The 15,686-nt window shown below is 40.2% G+C and overlaps 1 protein-coding gene across 1 annotated transcript in view; it reads right to left on the bottom strand.

Annotated features, from left to right (window-relative positions):
* The window catches only part of CAP2 (cyclase associated actin cytoskeleton regulatory protein 2), a 149,660-nt gene extending 136,019 nt beyond the window's left edge, over nt 1–13,641 (bottom strand). The window contains exon 1 of the mRNA XM_037147961.2: nt 13,290–13,641. The gene's annotated coding sequence lies outside the window, so the exon portion shown is untranslated. The remainder of the gene's footprint in view (nt 1–13,289) is intronic.
* Between the last annotated feature and the right edge of the window lie 2,045 nt (nt 13,642–15,686).

The following is a 15,686-nucleotide window of genomic DNA, read 5'->3' as shown; positions in this document are numbered from 1 at the left end:
CTGAAAGCTGAATGGGACCAGGTCGGACCCCTATTCCACTCCACTATCATGACGTGGCAACTCCTTTAGCTAAATGTGAGCTAAGGACTCTTGCTGGAAAAGGAGCTCCCTCCCCAAATGCTGCCATGACCTTTTCTAGGCTCCAATACTGTTGGAGAAACTCTTTCTATTCCAGTGCCCACACTGCCCTTCTGCTCTTGTTTGGGCCACTGAGGAGGTAGGGGTCAGAGAGGTGTTTCTAGGAGTTTCCCACAGGAAAAAGAAAAGCCATGGGGATTCCACTGGGCAGGCTTCTCATGGACCTTTTGTCCCTCCATAGAGTAATTGCATTGCTTTCCTTGTATCTAGAATATACAAAGAACTCTTAAACTCAGTAATAGGAAGACAGACACTCCAATTAAAAAATGGGCAAAATATTTGTATAAACATTTTCCCAAAGAAGATATGCAAAAGCCAACAGTACATATAAAGATACTCAACATTAACAGTCATTAGTGAAATACAAATAACCCAATGGAATGGCTACAACAAAAAGATAGATAATAACAAGTGTTGGTGCGGCTGAAGAGAAATTGGCACCCTCCTATATTGCTGGTGGGAATGTAAAATGGTGCAGCTGCTGTGAAGAACATTTTGGAAGTTTCTTAAAAAGTTAAGCATATATTTGCCATATGACCTAGCCATTCCACTTGTAGTTATCTACTCAAGAGATAAAAAAAATATGTACACACAATAACATATACAAATGATCATAGTAACATCATTCACAATAGCCAAGGAAACAACCTAAAGAAATTTGAATATCTATTTCATCAATGAATGTATAGATAAACAAAAGTGGTATATCCGTACGATGGAGTATTACTTGCCAATAAAGAGGGATGAAGTAGCGATACATGCTACAACATGGATGAACCTCCAAAACACTTTGCTACATGAAAGAGCAAGAGGCAGAAGACTGTGTGTTGCACAGTTCCATTGATATGAATAGCTAGAAATAAACAAACTTGTAGGGACAGAAAATAGATTAGTGGCTGCCTAGGGCTGAGGACAGAAATGGGGAGTGACTGTAAATGGGCACAAAGCTTCTATTTGAAGTGACAGAAATGATTTAAAATACGATTGTGGTGGCAGCTGCCCAATGCTGTGGAGTACTAATAAGTACTGAATTGTGAACGTAAAGTGGGTGAATATTATGGTATGCAAAATTTTAGTTCAACAAAGCATTAAAAAACAACAAAAAAATGGTACCGCTCCTCTTATAAAGGTATAGTTGGAAACCTGTTAAATCTGAGTAACTTGATGCTTTCATCTCCCAACAGAATGATGGGTGGTAAACTAAGCTTAGCCAGAGACTTCCCTGAAAGACCACCCTCCTCTCTCCTAGAACTAGTCATAGGGGCCAAAGAGGGGGACAGAGTAGTGCAGCTGTTCTCACTGCTTCTTTCTCTCGTGCACCAGAATTAACGGGGAAGAGTTGGGCCTCCTAAATGCAGATTCCTGGGCCCCACTCTCAGCAATACTAATTCAGTGGTCTTGGGTATAGTCAGGAATCTGCATTTTCAAATACATGTCACAGTATGAGGCCCCGCACTTTGAGAAGTCGAATAACAGAAAAGTGCACAGGAATGCTATGGGAGCATCATGGGAATGGAAGGGTCAAGAATTGGGGTGCTCAACTGAGCCCTCAGAATTAGGGAGGCTACTAAAGTTTGGTTAGGAAGTGAACTAAATCTCAAAGGATGAGGAGATGTTATTCAGAGGGAAGGTAAGTAGAAGCATTCCTGAACCTATGGCTAGTTTGTACAAAAACAGGGAAACAATACAGCCAGAAAATAAAAATATTTATTGAACATTCACTATGTGCCAAGAGACATCTAAGAAAGGAGAAAGAGGGGATTTATGGGTAGTTAGAAAGACTGGTTGATAAAGCTGGAAAGGGACTGAGGTAATTACTACCAAGATGAGAGCGGATTGAAGATTTTGGAGGTTATAAAATGGAAAATCTGAGAACAGATTAAATGGGGGCAGGAGGGAGATAGAGAAGGCAGGGTGTCTTGGATGCCTCACTCTGTGGGGTGGTGCCAGTTAAAACAGAGCTAGGGAGCAGAGGTGGCTGATGAAAAGAAGCAGCTCGGTTTCAGACCTGTGAGTTTCAAGTGCCTGCAGTGACACTGAGATGATAGTTGGCACCTGCAAAAGGAACCCAAAGTTCAGGGGACTTGTGGAATGGAATTAGAAGTATTACCCACCTAATAATAATAACTGCCCCAGGGTTCTTGGGCAGATTAAAGGAGACTTTGTGAACTATAAAGCGATGCCTGAGTGTTGTAATTTATCTCTGAACACTCCACAGCACTCACCATTCTGATCTGTCCCCAGTGAGTGCTCAATCTGTGAACTATTATTGCATGTGTTACCACCTCTCTTGTCCCCAAACACAATGACCATGACATCTCACACACTACTCTTCTGAGACCCTGTCATAGAACAAATAAACTACAAAAACACTGGTGAGCAAAAGCTTCAGGGGGAAAGCATTTCATATGGTCAGTTATTTCCCACAGCATAACTAGAAATATTTTGCTTTAGTAAGCCCTGTCATTTCAGTGTGAAGAACACCATATCTCTCTGGAATAATGAAGGCAATAAGGCTTGCTGAAATTCTTTCTAATCTCAATGTTCTGGAATTTATTGTTAAGATTTATACACACTTGAATAATGGATTCAGCAACTCTCTTAAAAGAAAAACCCTGCGGATCAGTCCTTAAGAGCTGGGCCAGATTTATGTGTGGGCATTTTCAACGTGTGACTGCGATCACTAGATTTAAAATAGCCCGGTGATGGATTTGGCCCAGGTGCTCTCCTCCAACCCCTTTTTGCTACTTCTGTGTCTCCAGCCTCTGGGTTTACTTTCAGACTTGACTTCGATTAACGACTTGTAACAAAATCAGTTTTCAAATAGAGCTGTGAGCCACAAAGACTAGAGAGGTTCTTTTCTGCTCTTTAGACCTGGAAGCCCAAAGGAAAGAAGAAACAGATAAAGGGCAAAATGGAGAGAAAAGAATGGTGGGGTGTGGGAAAAAAACAAGGAGGAAAGGGAATAAGAGAAGTCATGGAAAGAGGAGGGAGCTACCAGTGACGCCAGGATGGGATGACCCGCTGCAGCATGTGTTCAAAATGCAAAAAGCAACTTGGGGCAATGAATGTACAATACAGTGCCCAGAGGATGTATTACAGATTGTATACTTAAAATGTATATAATTTTATTAATCAATGGCACCCCAATAAATTCAATACAAAAATTTAAAAAGGAAACACAAAAAGCAACTCTCTGACTCTAAAAGATAAACAACAGTGGGTGAGTTGAGGGGGGCAAACAAAACTTTAAAAAAGGGACCCATTTGGGAGTGTGCTTCTGGGTTTTTCATTTCTCTCCAGAGCTGGTCAAAGGTCAGAACTGTGCAGGGGGTGCAGGCAAGAAAAACTCCCAGAGAACCTCCTCTTTTGGCCAGAAGGCCTGAAAAGGAGTCCTCTGCAAATTGGAGAATATGAGGAAAAAAACAGGTTTTCTCTTTTTTCCAACTTTTCTCCCTTAAGTGACCACAGCCACAGAGCTGTATGGCCTAAGCAGCTAAAAGTTTCTCCAAAAGAAACCTGGTCTTACTGCCAACGAATGGTGGAAAGGGGCCCTTGTGGTTCAAAGAGTTTGGAAGAATCCCTGTTATTTATTTTTTCCCCTCACTTTTCTCTCATGGCTTTGCCTTGAGGGTGATTCTAGTCTATACTGCAGCATCATGAGCAACTAAAACTTCCAGAGAAATTTAATATTTTTGGCCAGAAGATCCAGAGAAAAGGCTCTTAGGGGGGAGGAGATTGTGGGAGGAATCTCAAAGAGGGGACCCGCTGCTTGTCTGCATGAAAGAATGCAGACCCCAGTTTCTCCTCTGGGCGGTGCAGACGTGTGGGACGGATCCAGAGGCTTTCAGAACTGAACTGTGACATAAGCCACTGCTCAAGTCCCAGGCTAACCCCTGAGTTGTGCTGCCGTGAGACCCAAGACAGCACTGTAAGGGCTTTGAAACATGAACTGAGGTTGGAACCACTGCCCACAGACTGCAAGAAAGAACTGGGTTGACTACTTGATAAGACAAAAGACTCAGCATTTAAAAAAGATTCCGAGTCTCAACACAATACTCAAAATGTCAACAATTGAACCCCAAAATGGTTGGCGTGCAAGAGACTGAGGACATCCTTTCAATTAAAAAAAAAAACTAAAAGACAATGAACAACTCCAAAATGACACAGATATTGAAATGATCAAATTTATAGGAACTATTTTAACTATATTCCAGGAGATAAAGGTAAACAGTCTTGAAATGGATGGAAACATAGAAGTTCTTATAAGAGACACAACTTAAAAAACAAGTGACAACTTTAGAAATGAAAAATATTAGGTTAGCCAAAAAGTTTGTTTGGTTTTTCCTGTAAGATGGTTCCAGTAGCACTTAGTTGCCTTTAATGTCATTCAAAACAATTTTATTAGGTTGTATGGTGACAGTTGTCATATTGGCATGCATGACATGCCAAAATATTGAAAATACTTACCAAAACTGGTGAATTTTTGTGTAGCCATTTTAACATTGAAGATGGTAGAAACTGCACAACACTGTTGGCATATTACACTTTATTATTTCAGAAAGATAAAAGTGCAACTGAAATCAAAAGAAGATTTGTGCAGTGTATAGAGAATGTGCTATGACATATTGAACATGTTAAAAGTGGTTTGCCAAGTTTCATGCTGGAGATTTTTCGCTGCACAATGTTCCCTGATTGAGTAGACCAGCTGTAGTTGATAATGATCAAATCAAGATGTTAACTGAGAACAACCAACATTATACCACGCAGGAGATAGCTGACATACTCAAAAGACCCAAGTCAATAAAGTTATTAGTGAAAATGAAAAATGTGTCTTTTATTTTATAGAAAAAAACCATATAGACTTTTGGGCCAACCCCATACAATAATAAAAAAACACACTGGATGAGCTCAATGGCAGAACAGAGATGAAAAGGGGAGTGTCAATGAACTTGATGATACAAATATTGTCTCTTCTGAAAAACTGAGAAGAAAAAGTTTGAACAACAACAAGTGAACAGAGCCTAAGGAGTCCATGGGACAATGTTAAAAAGTCTAACATTATAGTGTCACTGGAATTGCAAGGGAGGACAAAACATTTAGGAAGAAATAATTGCCAAAAACTTCCCAAACATGGTGAAGGCTGCATGTTTACAGATCCAATGGCAGTGCTATCTACCTGGTCATTAGGCACATACCTGCATGCACACATGATACCCTCCAGTGAGTGCCTCCAAAGGAGAGAGCAAGAAAGATGAGGAAAGTGAAGATATAACTGCCTAAAAAATAAATTAAATGTGATGGGCTATCATCTCCTTTTGAGAGGTGTCCCAAGTACCAAGACCTTTACTTCTAAATGTCTCCCCTGAATTCAGCAGAATGAGGAGTCATTAGAAGTACGTCGAGCAAGAAACTAGTTCATTAACCAACACTAAACTTGCAGAAATTATTTACCACATTATAGACCATTGATTTTGGGCCAGAAAAGAGAAGCAGGGTGAACTACAAAGAGGTTTTTTTTTCTATATAACCTAAAAGAATTTTGTAAAATCCTTTGGCACATTTTTAGATAGACATATAAAAACTTTCCCCAAAATGTGAACAGTTGTGAAGAATGTAACTTCCAGCACTCTGTAAACACTGACATATAATGGTAAAACTTCTATCATTTGCTGAAATACGTCCACTGAATTCATCACCATTCATTTTAAAGGAATTACATAAACAGGTTGCTCTTTCCAAGTCATAAATTTTGCATAATTACATTTTCTCTTTGAACTTGTATTTCCATTCTTCTTTCCCTATAGCAGCTTATCCCAGCTTTATATATTCATGCTTTAATGTCTTTTATTCATTACCCTATCATACTTTTTTCTACATCAAAATATGTATATATACTTAAATTTGATCCAATGACCAAAAGATGCTCTTCTGATTGTTACCATTGTAACTATTATTAGAATGCAACTTATGAAAATAACACAAATATTAAAAATGTTAGCAAATAATCACTGAATGTAAATAAAGGCTAAATTTTTATTGGAAACCCCTCTCTTTTGAGCACTTTTATTCTTCAATTATTTTACGACTATGTGGATGAATATTTATACTACTAGAATGACTGAAGATTGAAAACCAATTTGATTCTCAATTTTTCTTGTTACCGATGAAAATGCTGACAATCTATTCACATAAATGAAGAGATGAGAATGGATGAGATTTTGTAATAGAAATGTTATTCAACTCTTTGAATTCCTTCTGAGTTATATAATGAACATCATGGTGATGAAATATCAAAATTATTTTATTCATCAGTGAAAGAAAAAGTTGGGGAAGACTAAAATTTAGTGAGTACCCTATTTCTTCATCCATCTGGGTTACCTCAGCCACTCATGATGGTCTTCGTTTAGGCAATTCATAGCTCTGTACACATAGATGTTAACTCAGAGAAAACTTACAGTGAAGCAAGAAATTATGTTCCATGGGAATACAAATAAATTTTATCATGTGGAAGTTCAATTGACTTCCCTCTTAAACTATGAAGAAGCCAGTGTTGAATAAATAAATAAATAAATGAAATAAATGAATGTATTAGGTAAATTCATTTCAGCATTTCTAGCAATGGTCCCCTCTGCTTGTAGAATTTTCTGGTTCTCTCGTTTTTTTTTAATATTTAAAAATGTTCATTTGTTATTTGTATGAGTTATGGTTCATTTTTCTAAATTTTTCCTTTAACATCAGTTTACAATTTTATTAGATTACCTTTTTTTATTTAGGAAACATGATTTTGCAAAGTCTAGGAATTAGAATCATCAACATTCTCACCCTTAAAACTGAGATTTTGAAATGTTCCCCTTTTTTGCCCTCTCTATTCCTTAGGTTTTCACATCCCTGGACAATGCAATTTAATAAAATGGGTTACAGCTAGGCCTTTTTTGTAAAGTGGACTAATAAGATAGGCCTTTCTTATGTAAGGTAATCATAGAAAAGAAGGTAGGAGACATTGTGCGCATGTATCTTTGGAAGTCTCTGCATGTAGTTAATGTACAGTGTGAAAACTGCTGGCCTAAAGTAGAAGCAGAAAAATGAGTGTCGCCCCTCATTCTATACCACTTACACTCATTTCTATTAATGGCCTCTTTTCCAAGTTTTCAATTACTGAAGAACTTAAATTAGTTAATCGTTCACTTTCCACTCAGAAGAGACACTGAGGGAAGAGGAGGCCTAATGAAGGGAGAGGCTGTTAGGAAGCAGGATGGAAGAAGGGAGGTGTAGGCAGTCCACAGAAGGACTTTTGAACAGCCAGAGGGTACCAGGAGAGTATTAAGACATGAAGAAGAAGAAGTGGATATGGAGGAAAAATCAAAATTCAAACTTTTAAAAATTTTGTCCAAATACTTGTGAATCTACATTGTACCCCTGAAAATATCTAGCCATAGTTTCTAGTATGCCAGAAGATGGTGTCGGGGAAAAAAAGGCTGTGTGTGTTTAAACTAATGCTAAGCAACCAATTAGATGGATTTTTCCATCAACTTACTAACTGGGCCAAATATCTGAGCCTCCTGCCACTTAAGAGAGGTGAACAGAAGTACCATACAGTATTCCTTAGATGAAAAGACCACTCTTATATCACACTAGTCCCTTACCTACACAATGTGGGCAATACAGAGGCTTGTAAATTCAGATTCCATAAAATGGATACCCTAAGTACATATCAGACTATAATCGGACTGAAATGTGCATTCACCACTGAGAAGCCTATTTTACGTAGTTCTGGAAAATATAGTTCTGGTGCAATTGGACTGCTTCTTGTTGCCTTAGAGTAAAACAATCAATTTATCTCATAAGAATCCAGCAATTCTTCTCTGAGCAAAACTAAATAGGAACAAAGCTGGACCTAATGATGACAACCACCTAAGCAGATCCTTTGAGATCTGTGTTCACAGCTTAGGTCATCTTCTGTTCTGTCTTAGGTCGGACACTTCACCAATACTCATCTTTGTATCCCCTGTGATTTCTCACTGTGCTGGGCACATAACAGCCATTCAACACGGGGGAATGAATAATTAAGGGATCCCAGAGTTTCTCTGGATTTCAATGTGGACAGATGCAAAGCAATAAAGGTTATTTTCTCATGACACTGAGTACCAGTATAGATGCAAGACAACCAACGTGGTGGTCTGCAGACTACAAGGTCTGCCTTTGGTGTCTCCAGCATCTAGCTTCTCCAGGAACCACGCTCCTCTTCAACACTGCCACTCCCACCACCTCACTTCTACTTGCAGTCTCCAGGGCCCTCCTGCTCTTTTTATTACCCCTTTCTATCAAAACAACAATAAAGAACAGACTTTTATATTGTAGAATGGCCCTTAAATTCTGAGAAGCTGAGGCTAACAGGAACCTCAAGGTTACCTAATTCATCCATTCATCGGATAGGTGTAAAATTCTAAGAATTAAGGGCTGCTGCACCTTCTCCACTTGGTTAATTGGTTAATGAGAAACCAGGATTATTAGATGCCTCATGAACTGAACAGGGCAGATGAAGGTGCCATCCATAATAATGGAAAGTTCTGGTTTTAGACAACTTCCTATGTTTGCCCCTTTCTATATAAGGCTGTATATTGAAAAGGAAACAATCCTATTGCATTTTTTCAGTACAAAATGCCATGTTTTCTTTCAGTGGAAAAGGGGTTTACTAAACAGAAAAACAAAATGAGATGGAATTACTCTGGAGAGAAAAGCTCACATAACAAAAAGACAAATACTGAATGATTCCACTTACATGAGGTACCTATGATAGGCAAACTCATAGACATGGAAGGTCGAATGGTGGTTACCAGGGGCTTAGGAGAGGGGAGAATGGGAATTCGTTGTTTCACATGTACAGAATTCCAGTTAGGGATGATGAAAAATTCTGGAGAGAATGGTGCTGATTATTGCACAGCTTTGTGAACACACTCAATGCCACTGAATCGTACAATTTAAAATGGTGAAAACGGTAAATTTTGTTATCACAATATAAAATAAAATTCTAAAAAAATACCCTACAATGGCCTGTTCTGACCTTCGAGTGCTTTTCCACTTCCTAAGTAAAGTGGAAATATCCTGAATAAACTGCAAAAGCTCACAGCCTGACTCACAGCAGACCTAGAAAGTGTCCAAGGCTAAAATGCCAGATTTCCAACTGGCGTGTTACCAGAATAACCAAGCTAATCATGTCAGAAACACTGGACTACCCAGCAGGATACCATACAAGGAAAATGTTAGTGAAGTTTAGTAACCACTTACATACCTTGCTTAAAGGAATGTTCTTTGGATTTGATAAAGTTATCTTCCTTCCCATCCTAAACCCAGGCAATTTAAGGAGATGAAGATGCTCATAGTGATTGGGTTAAGGGGTCCTGCTGTGAAATTCAATTTTAAAGTTTTAGATTAGTATTTTTCCACGCTTCTTAGGACATGAGTATATAGATATTACAATTAAAATTAAAGTAGGATGAGAAATCAGGCTGTCAGCTATAGTTGCTTTTTCTTAGTTTGCAGGAGTGAATAAGCTGGGTAGACACCATTTATCTGTAAGTCAGAAGACTCAACCTTCCTTTTTGGTCATCAAAATACATGGCACATTCATGTTTACATAGAAGAACTCTTGCACATGTGTGTCAAGACACACCAAAAAAAGTTTTCGAATCGCATTTTTTGTAATAGCAAAACATGGGCCCAATCCAAAAGCCCATTAATAAGGGAATGGGTAAATAAACTGTGGAATATTTGACAACAAATATGACATAGCTACATGAAACAATATGAATAATTCTTAAAAATATAATACTGAGTTTTTAAAAGTGAGAATATAATACATGCCCTCTTTATAAATCAAAAATAAGCAAACCTAGACAACATATTGTTTAGGGGTAGGTACATATGCCATACAACTGTTTTACAATGAGGGGCATGGGGCACGGCACAGAAGAAGCCCACAGCGAAACATGCAACAGCACAGGTAACAATCTAGTTCTCTCCCTGCTCTCCCCACCCCAGACTTCTGTTTATTTGAACAGACTTATTGAGATATAACTCACATATGAAACAATTTATCCATCTGACATGTATAATATAATGACTTGTGCAACCATCACCACAATCAATTTCAGACCATTTTAATCAGCTCAAAAAGAAACTCTGTACCTTTTAACTAGCACCCTCCTTACCCCAACTCCCAACCCAAGGCAAGACTAATCAATGTTCTGTCTGTGTAGATTTCCCTGTTCTGAATGCTTTCATGTGAATGGAATTATACAATTTGTGGGGTTTTTTGTGACTAGATTCTTTCACTTTGAGTAACGTTTTTGACTTTCATGTATATATCATATATCAATACTTGATTTATGGCCAAATAATATCCAATTGTATGGATATACCACATTTTATTTATCCACTTATCAGTTGATGGACACTTGGGTTGTTTCCACCTTTTGGATATTATGAATGGTGCTGGTATAAACATTTGTATATAGGATTTTGTGTGGACATATGCTTCCATTCCCCTTAGATGTATGTACTTGGAAAGAAATTGCTTTATTATATGGTAACTCTGTCTAACTTTTAAGGAGCCATCAAACTGTTTTCCACAGCAAGTGTGCCATTTGCTACTCCCACCAGCAGTGCATAGAGGCTCCAGTTCCTCCACATCTTTACCAACACTTGTTATCTGACTTTTTGAATTTAGCCAACCTAAAAGATGTAAAGTGGTGCTTCACTGTGGTTTTAATTTGCACTTTGCTGATGAATAAGGATGCTGAGCATCTTTTCATGTGCTTATGGGTCATTGCTTTGGAGAAATGTCCATTCACATCCTTGGACCATTTTATATTGGGTTATTTATCTTTTTATTATTGAGTTATAAGAGCTTTTTATATATTTTGGATAAAAGTCCCTTATCAGATATATGATTTTAGAATATTTTCCTCCATTTTGTGTTATCTTTTTATAAATATTTAGCACTTAAGCCCTAGTTTTTAGAGTTGTGTGATGGGGTCACAAAGGTCATTTGAATGTAATGTTTATAGCTTATGTAACTTAGAACATTACTTTTATGTCTAAAATAGTACATAGTCAATGAATTAAAGACAAAACCTCATGCACAAAGATATCTGTTAGGTAATATTCAAGACACAACAAAACACTGTAATGCCCCAAATAAGTTAATGCTACTCTTGAAGACCTTCAACTCAACTCCTAGGTATGACTTAGGCCCTAGGAGAATCTGGCTCATTAATCCTTTCAAAAAGTTCCTCTTCAAACTCTGTCACATGGTAGATGGTTAGTAGCAAACTGCTACCAATAGTGCAAGACTCTACCCTCCCTTCCAGGCTTTATTTTCTCCCCTCCTCTCCAAAGCCGTGAATGATTTTTACATTTTTAAATGCCTAGGGAAAAAAGAAGAAGAATATTTCATGACTGGTGAGAATTATATGAACTTCAAATTTCAGTATCCATAAATAAAATGAAATGCAGCTATGTATTGCCTATGGCTGCTTTCAAGCTGCAATGGTATAGTTGAGAAGTTATACTAAAGAGACCACCTACTAGCAAAGCCTACTATCTAGCCTTAGTCAAAAAGTTTGCCAAACTTTGTACATCAACAAATTGACTTCTCATTCAACAGCGAGCAGCAAAAACTATTTCCTACTAGCCAAGGCCAGCTTGATAGTCACCTTCATGATTCTTCATAGCCAATTTCTTTTTCTTTTAATAAATATTTATATGACACCTTGACTCTAATTATATCAAGGATTTTTAGATTTTGGGTTTCATGGAGTAGTCTTTTCTTGCAAATTATGCAATTCCATTTCAAGAAGTCATGAGCCAGCCACACTCAAGCTATTGAGTTAATTATTTTTACAAACTTTTATGTCTGCTCATTACATGCCCTGAGTAAAATACTGTTTGGTGCTGTGAGAACTACCCAAACCCATCCTTGCCCTCAAGAGGCTTGCAGGCCTATAACTATAACTATAAGAACTGTAAGTCTATACCTACAACTATAAGAACAATTTCCTCAAAGATTACAACAGTAAAGATCACCCCACTGTTAAAACCTTACATTGAATGGGCTTAGATATTTCACCCCACAATTCGAAGACATGTTCTTTAAATTAAAAGAAACCTTTACTCGCAGCAAAGAAATAGTACTCTGCAAACAATTCTGGTAAACTAAGGCGCACGAGTCCCATAGGCTTCTGCTTTCCCACGGCTCTAGAACCACAGGTTCTTGATTTTTTTTCGCTAAGTGTTGGTTCATCTCCACTTTGGACGTTTGGATCTGATCCTAGCTCAATATCCTAACTGCATTCACCTATATTTACACATTGGAAATAAAGCGTCAATGCAAATATCGCTAAAACTTGCAGCCTATTTCTGATGAGAATAAAGAAAAGGCCATCCGCATGTGATCATCAGCCCTAAAAGTGATGACGCTGCTTCCATGAACAACCCTCTACCCAAAGCGGCCAGAGCCCCAGCCGTGAGTGCCCCTGGCCAAGCCGTCCCTCAGTGCCTCAGTTGCCTTTGCTTTTTTTTTTTTTACAGTGACTCATTGCCTCAAGTCAGGTTCTGCAGAGAAGCCAGGTCCGGTTTTCCCCCAGCGCTTTCTGATCCAGGATGGCTGTGGTCCCAGCCAGTCCAATGACAGCTTCCAACCCTCCCCCACGCATTCCCCAGAAGGCTTAGAGCCCCACGGGCGGACACCCGTAAAGTTTGACAAGCCAAGCGCTGGAGACCGCCTCCGGCTCAGTCGCTAGCCGGCTCCGGGTCCGCACCCGCCTTTGGAGTGGCCCCCGGCGCCTAGGGCAGGGGGCGCCGCAGAGGCCAGGGAGCCTGGCTGCGCTGGGGCGGCCGCCCACGCTCACGCGCAGGGCCCTCAGGCATCAGTCCGCGGCTCCCGCCAGCGTCCCCGCCCCAGGTCCGGGGCCGTCCTGCCCCCACCCGCGCCCGCACCGCCTTTTCCCCTCCTGCGCCGCCGGTGCGTCCTGGCCCCTCTGCATCCCACCCGTTCAGCGCAACTTCCGAGCTGCGGCCGCTGGGGGCCCCCCCGGACCTGCACCCGTGGCCCCCCTCGCCGTCCCCGGGCCCGGGCGCTCCGGGATTACCTGCTTGGGTACCCTGGGGTCCTGTCCTGGGCGATGCAAATCCGTGTTCCGCCACTCGCAGCCTCCTCCCGCGAGTCCTCCTCCCCTCCTCCGCCTCCTCCCCCCGAATGGGAGTCGGTGTCAGTCACGCTGCTCCTGGGGAGAGTCGCCGGCGGCTTCCGGGAGCTCCAAATACAGACAAGCCAAGGGGGAGAGAGAGGGAGAGCAAAGCTCCGCGGGTGGGGACTGGAAATAAAGGGGAGCAGGGAGGAGAGGAGGACGGAGGAAAGGAGGGGCAGATGGGCCGTGGGAGAAAAGGAGAGGGAGATGGGGAAACAAGGGGAAGGGAGAGAGAGCCTGCCAAGCGCCAGGCTGTGAAAGCAATGAAGTCATCGCATCAGGCAGCATTGCAAAGTCTGGAAAGATCCAGGAAGCTTCTGGCTGAACAAGCCACAGACAGATTGGACCTCAAGAGACTTGTGTAGAGAAATGATGGGCTCTTAGGAGGCAGGAGGCAGAGCAGCTTGTCCTGCAACCCCAGTAGGTGGATAAAGACCCTGATAGGAGAGAGAGTGAACGTGTAGCTGTATCTGGGCATGAAGTTCAGATGCACTCATACTTTAAAACATTTTTGATGTATTTTAAAATGTATTTTACATACAGCATCTTTAAGGGGAAAAAATGTGCCTGATTATTTTAATACAAAGGTATCCCAAACCAGTCTACTTTTCAAGTGTGAGTTTGTAGCCATTGCCCCATTATATATTGATTATAAAGCCCCACAAATTACAAAATTGTGGGGCTTTTTACTTTTTTGTTTGAACTATTAGAAGGAAAACATTGATTTTCAGGCTTCATCGGTTTATTTCAATCTACGAAAGGGGGCTTAAAGTTCTTCCTTGAATGAATGCCAGGAAAATAACTACAGATAAAAGAAAAGGGGGGACTGTAATTGATACTTTTTAAAATAAAATTCCCAAAGAAGCACAGAGAAGAATATCTGAAAAGCCAGTATCCTGTGTTGATGATAAAACTAGGTCTAATTTATTTCTGTGCATTACAAGAGCTTATTCTGACCCCATATGTCACAACTTAAATGAAGGTCACTCTCATTTCACATTGCTCTTGGCTATCAGTGAAGGTGAGGGTCACCTCTTTTGCTCTCCTTTGTCTAAAAAGAAGGAAAACAGAATGACATAAACTAGAGAAATGAATGTATACACTGCATACCTCCAGAATCAGTGCCATCCTTGTTGTGCGCGTGCCTTGCATTTAGTAGGTATCATGTGTTTTGAGCATTTATGTTCCAGGGATATAAAAATAATATATCTATAATATCATCCTGTGTGGGTTCATTGGAAACTTCCAAACAGCCAGTCTAATACAACTTTTTCCCTTAGCATTAACTTCAACAAATATTAATAGAGCATTTCCTTTAGCTAAGTATATTTTGCACTGGAGTGTTATGGAGTGTAAAAGGAAATAAGACAAAAATCCCGCCCTTAGGTTTATAATAGAGTAGGAGGATAAAGAGAATATAAAAATAACCACAGTCTAAGGAAGGCAGAAAAATATGCTAAGAGAAATATGAACAAAGTTTCATGGCTGTGCAGTGAAGGGGCAGCTTGCTCCTCGTACTGGGGACCAGAGAATGGATCCTGGTGGAAGTGAGAGTTGACCCTTCAAGCAGAAATAACACAATAAGACTGGGTCATGGGGGAAGGAGACTCAAGGTGAAAGGAGCAGCAGGGACAAAAGTGGGGGAGGTGACGAAGGATGGACATGTATGAAGGATGGTCAGTGAGCTGGAACGGGAGTTATGGGAGCCAGATCTGGGAAGGAAGGGTAGGTGTTTGAACCCTAAGGGGCAGGCAGTGGGGTACTACTGACAGTTTGGGAGCAGAATCATGACAACAAGAGTTAATTTGGTGATTCCGTGATTGGAAAGAGGTAGGAGGCAAAAAAAAAATCCTCTACATCTTTCACTTCTGCCTAAGATTCCATCCCAAACCCGCCTTTCTCCTTAGTAGACCGTCTCATCTGCTGTACCAGATCTGCTGCCATGTTAACATCCATGCATTCAACTTCTCTCATGGCTTCTCCTACCTCAAAATTTCCCCTCTCCTCTGCTCCTTAAATTTCATTTGAATCGATTCTCCCTTCCATGCCCAAACTAACAATATTCTTGTCTCACACCACCTTGGGCCCCTACTCTTGCATCTGAGTCTCTTCCTCTTCATTGATTTTGTCATCCTGGATTACACTAAAATTGCAAGCAGCCAGGGCTGTACCATGCTGATAATATGGTAGACACATGGAAAAGAGGGACTTGGCATTAGAATGGTTCTGCCATTCTTCTACCTTTCATTATACAGTGTAGAACTTTTAAACTATTTTATATGAAGGGGCTTTGCTAGA

This window comes from Artibeus jamaicensis, unplaced genomic scaffold, assembly GCF_021234435.1.
Source record: "Artibeus jamaicensis isolate MK-2021 breed Jamaican fruit bat unplaced genomic scaffold, CSHL_Jam_final contig_482, whole genome shotgun sequence".
In the NCBI taxonomy this organism is placed as follows: domain Eukaryota; kingdom Metazoa; phylum Chordata; class Mammalia; order Chiroptera; family Phyllostomidae; genus Artibeus; species Artibeus jamaicensis.
The sequence above is the reverse complement of the archived record's forward strand: the minus strand, read 5'-3'. Positions and strand labels throughout refer to the sequence as shown.